This window comes from Prionailurus bengalensis, chromosome D1 (genome assembly GCF_016509475.1).
Source record: "Prionailurus bengalensis isolate Pbe53 chromosome D1, Fcat_Pben_1.1_paternal_pri, whole genome shotgun sequence".
NCBI lineage: Eukaryota > Metazoa > Chordata > Mammalia > Carnivora > Felidae > Prionailurus > Prionailurus bengalensis.
Genome location: NC_057346.1, coordinates 105,058,314 through 105,071,699, shown reverse-complemented (window position 1 = coordinate 105,071,699; position 13,386 = coordinate 105,058,314). Strand labels below are relative to the sequence as shown.

The 13,386-nt window shown below is 42.5% G+C and overlaps 1 protein-coding gene across 1 annotated transcript in view; it reads left to right on the top strand.

The window, feature by feature from the left end:
* Positions 1-13,386, top strand: part of LOC122483831 (membrane-spanning 4-domains subfamily A member 4A-like) — a 98,423-nt gene that overhangs the window by 61,138 nt on the left and 23,899 nt on the right. The gene's annotated exons all lie outside the window — the stretch shown is intronic.

Sequence of the window (13,386 nt, the reverse complement as noted above, 5' to 3'; positions counted from 1 at the left end):
GCACCTGCCTGGAAGTGGGCTTGGATTAAGGTAGAAGGAGAGAGTGACACTAAAACCTCACCTGATCTCATATTCTGTGGGATTTGGGTTGTGGATGGGACACCAGAAACACCACCATGCCCTCTTGTCCTTTTTGTGGAAAGTGGACCTTGCTGCAGAAGGTGAGGGTTGAGGAACGCTCCAGGATCAGTGGCCAGGTGGCACCACCAGTGCCTGGCTTCCTTCCTTCCATATTGGTGGAGCAGCCGCTGGCCTCGGATGCAGGAAACAGCTTGAACCAGAGCCCAAGGCTCCTGTATGCCAGGAGTTGGGCATCTGGACCACGCACCATGGAAATCTGTCAGGGAGGAGCTGTTGGAGTAACTCGTGATCTCTGGAGCTAGGGGTGTCTTCGGAAGGGATGGAGCTCACCTGGTCCTTTCTAATGACGCCGACAGATGAGAACAGACTTGCACAATGCCATGGAGTGGGCCAGGGGAAGAGTCAGGAAGAAATTACAAAGTAAAATGAAATCGGGACTTTGAATAGTTCTGCAGTACCCAGGTCCCTCATGGCTGGGCCGTTACCGCCGTTGAGTGTTCTGTTGTTTCGTTTGGTTTCTCGTGCTGTTTCACACACTGCGGAGCTTCACCGTTTTATGCTGACTCTTCTGCAGCCCTGCCTCCTCCACAGGAATTTTAAATTACCCACACTCCTTCTTAGGCCAGCCATGAAATAACCAACCACCTTATGTTCCCCGAATGCCCCTACGGTTCTCACTCTCTATCCAAAATGGCTAATTGGGGCACCTGGGTGGCTCAGTAGGTTAAGCATCTGACCCTTGATTTCAGCTCAGATCATGATCTCACAGTCATGGCATCGAGCCCATTGTTGGGCTTTGCCCTGACAGTGTGGAGCCTGCTTGGGATTCTCCCTCTCCCTCTCTCTCTCTGCTTTTCTCCTAGTCTCGCTTGGGCACACACGTACTCTCTCATCTCTAAAAAATTTAAAAAAAAAAAGCTAATAAAGGATTTTTTTCACAAGGAATTGAGGTGAATAAAATTGAATCTAACTTAGTACACAAGTACTATTATTCTTCTAATAATGTTGGACATCATGAGTGGAATCAAACAATTTTCTGGAACCTGATAATACAGATCCCTAGAGCTCACCGGCAATTCTTTGGGCAGAGGAAATGGAAAGAGCAAAGCTCTTGAGGCCAGTGTGTGCCTGGTGTTTCTGGGGAGGTGGTGGATCTGAAGTGGAGGGCCAGAGGGTAGAAGGGGACAGGGCAATGTTGTCTGCCCATCTGCCCTGGCTGGGGGCCAGATCACAAAAGGACACTGAGGACTTGAGCTTTCATTCTGAGTGACATGGAAGGCGTCGGGGGATTCTGAGCCAAGGAGAGACAGGATCTGACTTGTGGGTTCTCAGGATCACTCTGCCACCATGCTGTGTTGAAAACAGACCACAGGCGGGCAAGAGGAGACGTGAGGAGAACAGTCAGGAGGCTATGTAGTGACCCAGGAGAGAGGGTGGTCATTCAGACCACAGTGAGGCAGCTCAGAACAAACCTGGTTGGGGGGGGGGGGCTGGTTAGGCACTTCTCTTTCTTCCCCTCCGCCTCCCCACGTTCAGCCTTATCGGATACCCAATTATCAGCCAGGGTCTCCCCAGGAAACAATTCCTCGCATAGGATTCATTTGAAGGGGCTTTGATGAAGGCCATTAGGGAAACTTAGAAGGGGTGGAAGGCACCCAAGATGAGAAATGGCAAAGCTGCGCCCCCTCTCGGACTGAAGGCAGGAGAGGACGACCGCATTACTGGAGTCCAATGAGAGCAGGAGTCGGGGAAGAGGAGATGGTCTGCAGGCTAACTGTGAAGGGCACAGCTACAGCAGAGGCCGTGCCGGTGCAGGGAGAGCATAGGGGAAGAAATGCTTTGCCCCTAATTCTCCAAACAACGCCGCATGGTTTGCTTTATTATCCCAAATTTATAGGAGATTTGAGATTTTCCCAGGGGCACAGTTGGCGAGTGGCCAGATTACGTCTAGAGCTCACATCTACTGCCCTGGGACCTTTGGATTGTACCACATGGGGTCCCACCCTGGGAGAAATGATGAAATGAAACTTGGCCTTGGCTCACGGGGCTAATGAATGTGGAAATCGGCAGTACGGGTGGATGGGAAGACAGGGTATCCACTCGCTCCTTTCCTGCCCCTCCAGGGAGAAAAAAAGAGGTGGCAGTGAGTCTAAAAACCAACGTCGGTGTTTCCATTGCTCTTGCTGATGTTTTATGTAGTCGTTCTTGTGTCTAGAGTCACCTTCTAGAGGGTCAAGGCTGCGGCTCACTTAGAGTGCGGGAGGGGGCACACTTGTGTGCCGTTTACCTCCAGGAGCCCCACCAGGTTCACAGGGTAAAGACCAGAGAAGAATGTCCTGGTGCTTCTGGCTTAGACACCATCTACTCTTTGTTACAGGAGACACACGACTGGATAAGATGTCGGCCTCGCCTCCTGGAGTCCTGTGTGCAAATGCTACTGTGTTTGCAGATAGCTAAGCTCGAGCTCTCCCAGTTGAAGAGTTCAGCTGGCCCCAGGGTGTATCAAGGCCTGGGCTTTATGGCTCAAGAGGCTCAGGTCTGCAGAAGTAGTCATGAGATACGTGTGGAAGGTGGTATAGACGGCAGGGGAGGAGGTGTTCCAATCAGCTGGTTCATACTGACAAAGAGATGGTCAGATGGGAAGGAGCAAGAATCTATGTGGCAGCTAACCAAATGTGGAAGCACTGGGGGTCAGGGGGGCTGGTCCTTAGAACGTGTCTCTTTTGGTTCCTCACTTGGAGGATGAAGAAACAAAACCTCACCGGCGTCGCTTTGAGTGTAGCCGCTGAGCAGAGATGAAAATTGGGGCCATCTCACTCCCAGTTCTGTACCTTCTCATCTTTGGCCCCCTTGCTCCTCAGTCTTCACAGAAACGAGTTCTGGGGTAGAGTCCAGCGGATTCTCTGTGTTCTGGTTTTCCCTGGCTACGACTGCCCATCTCTGCCCCCTATTAGCTCCTGCTCCTACAGTTTTCATACCCTTTTCCTAAAAGCCATCCGCAAGAGCTAAAATCTTATTGAATCAGGCTTCATTGGCCCCTCAAAATGTTTCCATATAGAGTAGATCTTCAAAGTTCTCATGATAAGAAAACAACTGTTTTAACTGTGTGCAGTAAGGGACGTAAACCAGACATTGTGGTGATCCTGTTGCAATCCATGCAAACGTTGAATCATTCTCCTGTACACCTGAAACTCATCCTATGTCAACGATCTCTCAAAAAAGAAGTATCAAATATAGAAATCCAACCTTCTAATTCAATTGAAAGAGTTCTTGTGCTGGGGGCAGGGGCGGGGCGGGAATGGGCAGACAAGTTTCAATCCGTTTGCATTTGAATATCACTCCACAGTTTACAAAACATTTGCATGTTCTTTGTCTCAGTTTATCACAGACACCGATCCTCCCTCGCCAGAGCTCAAGCGGAGGGCATAAATTGCCATGTGCTGGGGCTGTGAAGAACTCTTAGGGCTTGCCCTCTGAGCTTGGCATAGAGGCAGAGGTCCTCCCCCATGAAGAGTGGGGGTTCTTCAGAGACCCATCTAATTTCAAATCTGGACTTCGCACTTCCTTGCTGTGTGATCCTAGCTTGGTGTCCTAACTTCTCTGAGCCTCAGCTCTAACTTGGAGCTAATGATAACCTTCCTTGTAGAGCTGTTGAGGAAATTAAACAGATATGTCTGTAAAGCATCTCGTCTCGCGCCCTGCTCAGATGAGCCCCTCGGTAAACAGCAGCTAGTTCTCAGATTCGGATACCCCCAGAGTCAACTTCTGTTACTGCAATGGCACATCCAGGGGCAGAACTCACAGCCCCAGTCCCTTGAGCTTTAAAAAAAAAATTGTATATAATTTTAAGTCACCTACTATTTTATGTGTTAAAACAAATTATAATGAATGGTTGCTGGAGAGTAGCATTTCTTTGGATTAATGAATCTACTCTAGGAAGCTTGAGATAGCTGATCATTCCAAGTTCAGGGGCCAGAGGAAATGACACTGTGAGAAATACTGTATCAAGCCACTGAAGATGGATTTGGAGAAGTGCTAAGATATTTTATTTAGCTTTTTTGGGAATTTATTTTTTCCTGCTGCAAAGTCACAAGATAAAATCCAATGTACCAAAAATAATGTCTTTATCACTCTTGATAAAACGGAAGTGTGGGGAGAATTATTTGCCGTAGACTGTTGGTGATTATTATTTTCTGTGAATTCGGTGTTCAAAGAAAGGGAGATTAAATTTCCCTGAAGTTGTAGGCCTTTAGGGGCGCCTGGGTGGCTCAGTTGGTTAACTTCTGACTCTTGATTTTGGCTCAGGTCATGATCTCACGGTTTCATGGGTTCAAGCCCCGCATCCTGCTGTGCTCACTGAGAGCACACAGAGCCTGCTTGGGATTCTGTCTCCCTCTCTGCCCCTGCTCTGTTCTCTCTCTCTCTCTCTCAAAATGAATAAATAAACTTAAAAGGGGGGGGGGGCGCCTGGGTGGTTCAGTGAGTTAAGCTTCCGACTTCAGCCCAGGTCATGATCTCATGGTTTGTGGGTTCAAACTCTGTGTCAGGCTCTGTGCTGACAGCTCGGAGCCTGGAGCCTGCTTCTGATTCTGTGTCTCCCTCTCTCAGCCCCTCACCCACTCACGCTCTGTCTCTCACTCTCTCTCAAAAATAAACATCAAAAAAAAAAAAAAACTGTAGGCCTTTAGAATTCATCTTTTGAAAAAAAAATAAGAAACACTGCTTTTGTTTCCTTTTAAAACATATACATTTGTTCGGTTTCAGTGGTTTGACTCTTCTGAAAGCCATTCTCTAAGAAGTTGAGATAAAAACCTAGTTTGCTGAATCAGCAAAATGATTGCAGGGCAGTAAATGAGGGCAGTTGAGTGAGCTGACAATGGTAAGGAAGACTGTGATATGCCTACATTGCTTTGATGCGGCAGGGGTTCGTTGGGCTATTGTCACTAAACAGACCCTGTCCTTATGCATCTCTAACAGTTATTTTATGTATTAGTAACATATAGGCACAGGTGTCTGGGATTATATGTTAAGCATGTTAAGAGTGATTTCTTAAGAAAGGTACCTTTCTTTGCTGCATATCCACTCTTTGCAAAACCATTCTGTCCATAATAATGGAGGAAGCCCACACAGAAAAATATGCTATGTTTGTGTTTTTAACTTGGAATTATACAAACACTGGGGAAAAAAATCTTTTCTTGAGAGATAGCATGGCAATATCCTTCCTAGATTCAAAATAATGCAGAGCAGGGCTTAAATATATCACCTCAACTTTACATGACCCCCAGTTTCTAATATATTTGCTCTCACATTTTTTGTTTGCTCTACTATTTAATAGCAGACGTCTGAGGCTTTTCCTTTCTCATTTGCTGAGGTTGAAATATAATTTCCTCTGATGACATATCTCAACTACCTCAACTGCCTCCTAACGCACCACCTGCATCCACCGCCTCCATTTGACTCTGTTTTACCCACATAACATCCAATAGAAACGTCCCCATGTGATATCAGGCACCGCTAAGTGAAATCAGAAAAATAAATAAGATACACCTTCAAAGGTATAATAGACTGGGAAGAAAACAGATACAATATAATTTCCTTTTAGTTTAATTTAGTTGGCTTTAATATTTATTTATTTGTGACAGAAAGACAGAGTGCAATCAGGGGAGAGGCAGAGGGAGAGGGAGACACAGGATCTGAAGCAGGCTCCGGGCTCTGAGCTGTCAACACAGAGCCCTACACGGACGGGGCTCGAACTCATGAACCCCGAAATCATGACCTAAGCCGACATCCGACTGAGGCACCCAGGTGCCCCGATACAATATCATTTTAAACTGATGGCTATTCTTGGTGGATTAAACACATCTAATTCTGTTCTCTCATGAAACCTAACAAAAATGATAGCAAGAGGTAGGAAGAAAGTTATAGATCTACAAATCCAAAAACTATGAGAGAAAATGGTGTCACATTTTCTTTTAGATATCAGTAAGCAGATGGGTATGTAGCCAATAACTTAGCAGCCCACAGAAAGTATAAACTGACTGCTGGAGCTAGAAGCCTGGAAAAGGAGTGATCCCCATTGGTAGAAGTCAGTAAGACTCAAGAATTGGGAGTGCCCCCAGTTGGATGTGTCACTGGACATGATGCATTGATGGTTCTAAGAAGTTAGTGAATACAGTAAATGAAGTAAACTCACTAAGAAGAATGAATTAAGATCTCAGCAGGCCTAGAGGGTAACCAGTTCTAACTGGAAAACAGAATACGGGGCTCCAGAGGAACGTCTCCAGAAAAAAATGAAACTGATGAATTGTTCTTTGAGTCTGTAGACATTGAGAGTTTTGCATTCATGGTGGAATATTTGGGAATTAATTGCTTTTAGGTATATGAAAAACCAAGCGTATGAAATGTGAGGCAGTTATTAACTCCAGGGAAGAGAAATGGTTGAAAGAAGATACAATTATGTGTAGTAATTTAGCCGCTAATGACTAAGACACTATATATTGATCCAACTAAAAATTATGATAAAACTCTTTTGGGAGATTGAGGGAAAAGAAAGTGTTATGGGGGGGGGGCTTCCAGAGTAATGGAAGGGGGGGTGTAGGGGTTAGTCCATTGTCTTTAATAGTGGGGAGTTAGTTATATAAGCCCAAAATTAAAAATAGTATTAAATACATTGAATTCTAATACATTAGAAATATGGAAGTACACACAAAAAGAGAACAACTAAAAATTTAAATACTTGCTTCTAGACAAAGGAAATTAGTTGAGACCAGGGTAAGGGGACGCTAATGACCTCCTTCAGGCTAAATCCAATGAACATTTTGTTGTTGTTTTGCTTCTCTGAATTCTTTAGTATTACTGGAAATATTTCTTCCTGTGTTAACAGTGTTAAGCAATTTATGTATATTATCTAAGATAATCTTCTTAAGAATCATATGACATATTATCTACATTTTATAGATGAAAAAACTGAAGTTCAGAGAGTTTATTAGCCCCAGCTCACACAAGGAATGGGATTCAAACCTAGCTCTGTGTGATTCCAGACTCTACACTCATGATTCCTAGTACTCTGGCCCTTTCTCTTCCTTTAAGGATAATTTGATTCTCAAAATTGCCATGTGAATTTATTTCCATGATTATTTTTTTAGTAGCGCTAACCCGGCCACCTCCTACAGCATCCTCTCGGCCCATATGAATTCCACGCATCCCAACATAGCTTGCCCCACTCTTTAGCTCCCTCTGCCATAGGCAGCAATGTGTCAGTGTCCTGTCTTCAGACATCTTCTGGGCCAAGTTAGGCAAGAATCTCTAAGCCATTGCAACTCAAAGGGTCATGTGCCAGTTAACACACGACCTTGCTTATGCTCTGCTCTGGTGGCAGCTTGAGGCTGACTTATGGTTTTCTGAACCTCAATAAGTTAAATTCCGCACTTGCCTTCTGACAACCCCTTCCTCCAAAACTTTCCGAGAGTTCCCTCGCTGACCATGCACTTGTCTTTTTGTGAGGGCTAATGTGAGACATGCCAAAAACTTCTACACTCCTTTAAATTCCCTTCAAAAATCCTCCTTCTTGATGATGAATCTCTAGGATTTTCTGAAAAGGGTTGTTGGGTATGATGGTCATTAAGTAGTTTTGCTAACTTTTTTAAGTTCTGGAGAAATGGACCCAAAGCTGTCTTTAATTTGGAGGTACTTGTTATTTTCTGATTTTTGTTTCAAATAAATCCAGGGCCAATAGGAAAAATCACAATCTGCCTCCTATTGTTTTCATGTTGTCTTCGGTTTTGTCTTCCTTTCCCCGTCTGTGATACATGGAATGTGTTAAGGTGTTGAAATTTACCATTGGGTAAGAATAATGAGACTACATGCAATGATGAATCTGTCTATGCTTTATCTCCCCTTGGGGAGGGAAAAAGGCATTTTTGTTTCTCTGGGGGATAGTTACATTATATTAGATGTGCATATTTTTAATTTTTTTTTTCAACGTTTTTATTTATTTTTGGGACAGAGAGAGACAGAGCATGAACGGGGGAGGGGCAGAGAGAGAGGGAGACACAGAATCGGAAACAGGCTCCAGGCTCCAAGCCATCAGCCCAGAGCCTGACGCGGGGCTCGAACTCACAGACCGCGAGATCGTGACCTGGCTGAAGTCGGGCGCTTAACCGACTGCGCCACCCAGGCGCCCCTAGATGTGCATATTTTTAAAAAGAAGAGATAGATTAATGATGAATAAAGCTTTTGATAGTTGTAGGTCTATGAACTAGATGTTCAAGGAATGGAAAAGAGTGGACATGTGGCTATGACTTGACCAGCATCATTTTCTAATTTTTCTGAAAACATATCCAGATTTTCTCCTCTTAGAAATACCCCTCCATGGGGCTCCTGGGTGCTCAGTCAGTTAAGCATCCAACTTTGGTTAAGGTCATGACCTCGAGGTTCATGAGTTCAAGCCCCACATCGCGCTCTATAGTGACACTGTGGAGCCTGCTTAGGATTCTCTCTCTCTCCCCCTCTCTCTGCCCCTCCCCCACTTGTGCTCGCTCGCTCTCTCTCTCTCTCTCTAAGTAAATAAATAAATAAAACTTAAAAAAAAAGAAAGAAAGAAAGAGAAGTTCCCCTCCATAATTGCAAATGGTGTATTAGGATACCTATACTCACTCCTTCTATTTCTTATGTTGGGATCATGCAGTTTTTGAGTTCCAGTTGTTGTATATGTTATATTTTACATGAAAAAGCACTTACGCTTCAATGTCTTATTGCTTTATATGTTCAATGCTATTTCATGTTTTTTTATTATTTCATACTAGCTTTTTGCTGGATTATATCCTTTAATAATTCAAAGCAACTCTGAGGTGGCCTTCTGTGTCCAGCTGTTTCTTAGATAATACGTTTTTTGTCCTTGCTTTTGAGTGTTAATATTTTGTAGGACTTCTTAGAGTTACTGTTCATTGTGCCCTTCCAGAAGGTAGTGAAGTTTCTGCACCTTCTAACCTTAATGATCCATGGAATCTGCCCGTTCCTATTTTACCCTTCAAAGTATCTCAAGAGACTAGTTTTCAGTTGAAACGCTTTTGGAAATACCAGAATAATCCATCTTGGAACCAAGTGGTCGTAGTCGAGGTGACCTCTGCCATCTGGTTGAGCTTCACCAGTGGCAGGAATTGAAGAACAGGAGGAGAGATAGGTGGAAGAATTTATAGAGCCAAGGGTGGCTCATCATCTCTGGGGACTTTTCATTAATGACTGGAAATAATAAGGAAACTTAGAGAAGGGAGCCTGATATTTGGGATGCTTTTTATTCAAGGACATTTGCTGATTCTGGTGCATGTCCAGTGGTGTCTAACTCTGGTTTTACTTTTCATTTTATTGATTACTAATGAAATTAAACATGTTTTCATATATTTTGTAGTCATTTGGGTATTCTCTTTGTGTGATATGCCTGGACAAGTCCCTTGAACAATTTTCTGCTGGGTTGTCTCTTTTCTAGCTGATACTTACATGAGTTCTTTCTATGTTATGGTTGTATATCCTTTCTTGATTATGTATATTTAAAATGTCATCTAGGGGCGCCTGGGTGGCGCAGTCGGTTAAGCATCCGACTTCAGCCAGGTCACGATCTCGCGGTCCGTGAGTTCGAGCCCCGCGTCGGGCTCTGGGCTGATGGCTCGGAGCCTGGAGCCTGTTTCCGATTCTGTGTCTCCCTCTCTCTCTGCCCCTCCCCCGTTCATGCTCTGTCTCTCTCTGTCCCAAAAATAAATAAAAAAAAAAAACGTTGAAAAAAAAATAAATAAATAAAATGTCATCTAATATTCAGTGGATTGTCAATTTTTGCTTTATATTTTTAGAGGTTCTGTTTTTTTATTTTTTTTTATTTTTTAAAAAAAATTTTTTTTTCAACGTTTATTTATTTATCTATTATCTATTTATTTATCTATTATCTATAATGATTTATATAGATTATGTAATTTATACTATATAGATATAAATATTATATCTATATATTTATATACTATATATAACTTATAAGGTTAAATTTGTCTGATATTAATAAGCCTTTGGTTTAGGATTTGCCTGATACATCTGTTCTCATTCTTTTGCTTTTCACTATGTTGTATTTATTAAGATTTACCTTTACAATAGTAAGTAATTCAGTTTTGGCTTTTTTATTTGGTTTGAAACCTTTGTCACTTATTACACATAATGCATTTACTCATATATTTGGAATTAAATGTACAGTCTTACTATTGTCTTTCCTGGAAGAAAAGTAAAAGTTTTAATTCCTACCAGAATTAGATAAATCAGATATACATGCTGTGATTTTTAGAGTTATAAGTAAACACATAGTCAAAGACTATAAAATTGTCAGACTAATGGAAGGGAGAAATACAATAATTAAAAAAATACTGAAAAAATACTCATATTGAAAATAATACAATAAAGAGGAGATAAGAGAATACAGAGCAGTTGCCAAAAAAATAAAAACCACTTTTTGTTTGTTCATGTGTTTAATCTATTTACTCTCTTTTATGGTACTGATTTCCTTAAATTCTCTGTGTCTATTCACACTTTAACTTGGTAATAGCTTTTTTCATGTCAGTGAATATACATTCTGCTGACCACAGCCTACATCCGATGACCATGAGGGAGGAGTAGGCCCTGAGCCTGGTCATGTGTGCAGGTAGATTGTGACTTAGGTGGGAGAGCACCCTGCTTCTCTAGACCAAGGTGCCCTCTGAGCCTCCTTCATCAGAATCCTAGCTCTAGAGGGTATAATTATAGTCAGGACTTTCATGTGCATGCCAATTCCATAAGACCCTCCTCCCTACTTTCTCTTCTTCCCCTGTTATTTTAGAGGTTTGAAGTTATTCCTGCCTCTGTTCTGCTTCTCCCATCCTGTGTATTTGCGTGGAGCAGAACTGTAATTTTGCTTGGGAAACAGTTCTCAACCTTGGGGCTAAACCACATTGCTGTGCAGTGCCTGGGTGAGGGAGGAAGGGACAACTGACCCAGATCTTTCCAACATTATTTTAAAAATCAGTGGCCTAAACAACTGCCCCAAGCTCGGCCCCACCCCCCTGTTATTTATAGTTTCTGACACTGAACTTGAACTCTGTGTTTGCTCTTATTTCTATGGAAGTTTTCTTCCGTGCTTACTTTGGGGTAGAGAGATTCTGTGCATGCTTCTCTGTCAAGTCATTTCTACTCCTCACTGTGTTTCCATAATTCTTCAAAATCACTTGCCAGCTACTGCTGTCTCTAACTTTTTTGGCATTTCATGCAATCTGGAGTGGGAGAGGAGACTGACCCTTGCCATCAGTCTGGCATCCCAGCCTCCTTTGAAGTCATGAAACTCTCTGTCGCCTCTGGCATCTGTGATGGCACATTTTCCTAGCTTTCCTAATACCTTCCTACCTCCCTTTTTCTATCCTCTGAGAACTTCTACTTCTGCTAATACTGGTTTTATCTTCCCTCAAAGGGTTTGGTCTTCTCTCTCTGCACCTATAACCCTGGGTTATTTCATCCTTCTGCCTGATACAGCTGCCTGCTCTCACTCCCTGGCTCCCTCCAGGTAGCCAACTCCTAACTGCCAACCCTCTTTGAAGGTCTTGACAAAGTTCAAACTATACACACTCAAAATGTTACTATTTGTACCTGTAATTTTGTCCCTGCCCTTGTCTGTTATCCTAGTGAATGGTCCTATCACTCATTCAGCTCCCTAAAACAGAATCTGAGTGTCGTTCTTTCCTGTCCTTATCTTTGTCCTACGCATCCATCCTACCACCAAGTACGACCATTTCTACTCCCCAATCATCTTTCAAATGCATTTGCTTCTCTCCAACTTCATTAGCCCCAGTGGCGGTTCAAGTAACTATCATCTGTTCCATGTATAACTGTAGCTTTCATGAGTCTACCTCCATGACTTCAGTATTATTTCTTCCTATTGTTTCTCTACATGGTGCCCAGGACAATATTTCTGAAAAACTCTTTTTTTTTTTTCATTTGGAGAGTGATAACTCCAGCGGATTCCAAACAAGAGTCTTTTGAATTAGACAGGACTGTATTTCAATCATACCTGCACCAATTCTATGCATCTCTCTGATGTTCAATTTCAGCTTCCGTGAAAACCAAAGTAGACATACATCTTAAGCAGATGGCCTAATGCATAGTAAATATCTCATCAATTTTAAATATAGATTTAACTGCATTCGTTAACATGAAGACTTTATAAATTCTCATTACTAGAATAAATTCCAAAGTCCTGAAGGTGATGTAAAGCCCTGGGTTATCTGACTATTCTTACTGTCTGCTCCTGTTCTGCTCTTCAGTGATTATGAAGCTTTTTCAGTTTCTTGACTGCCCCATGATCTCTCTTGCCCTTTGGTTTTTCTTCATTTTACTGATGGTGTTGGAAGGCCCTTCATCCCCTAACTCTGCTTCCATTCTCCTGCTCATTCGTCAGGAAGTCTCTTCTGCATGTCCAGAGTTGGGTTAATTAATCCAATTCTATTAGCTCTCTTAGACTATTCTACTCTACTTTGCAGGGAACTGGTTATCCTGGATTATGGTGGCGTATTTACTTGTTTGTATGCCTGGTAGTCTGTAAGCTACCTGGGGGCAGGACTGTGTCTATCATTTTTCACCATTTAAAAAAAATGTTTAATGTTTATTTATTTTTAAGAGCAAGAAAGACAGAGCACGAATGGGAGACTGTCAGAGAGAGAGAGAGAGAGAGAGAGAGAGAGGGAGAGGGAGGGAGGGAGGGAGACACAGAATCCAAAGCAGGTTCCAGGCTCGGAGTTGTCAGTACAGAGCCTGACGCAGGGCTGGAACTCGGCAACCGCATGATCATGACTTGAGCCGAAGTTGGACACTTAACCGACTGAGCCACCCAGGCACCCCTTTTTTTCACCATTTTATCTTCAGTACATAGCACGCTGATGACTCAAAGTAATTTTTCTTTAAGAAAACGTTTAATGAATAAGAACTGAACACTGCTAGCTTTCTCCTCCATATAAAATATTGAGTTCATATTGCAAATGAGGAGTCTTATGTTCAGAGAAATAATAAGGCCATGAATAAATGGTTGGAACCGGCTTTGTCTTAGTCAAATACCAGGCTCTTTCTATGATATCGGATGCCTCTTCGATTTAGAAATGTGTCTTATTAATTGCTGTGCAATGAACTTGTTGCCATCTTACAGACATTCATCCCTAATGTTGGATTTTCATGTAAATAATATATTTAAATTGTGTATAGAATGGTAACATGCAGTTTTCTAGGGAGATGAGAACAGGTGAAAATGTGTGA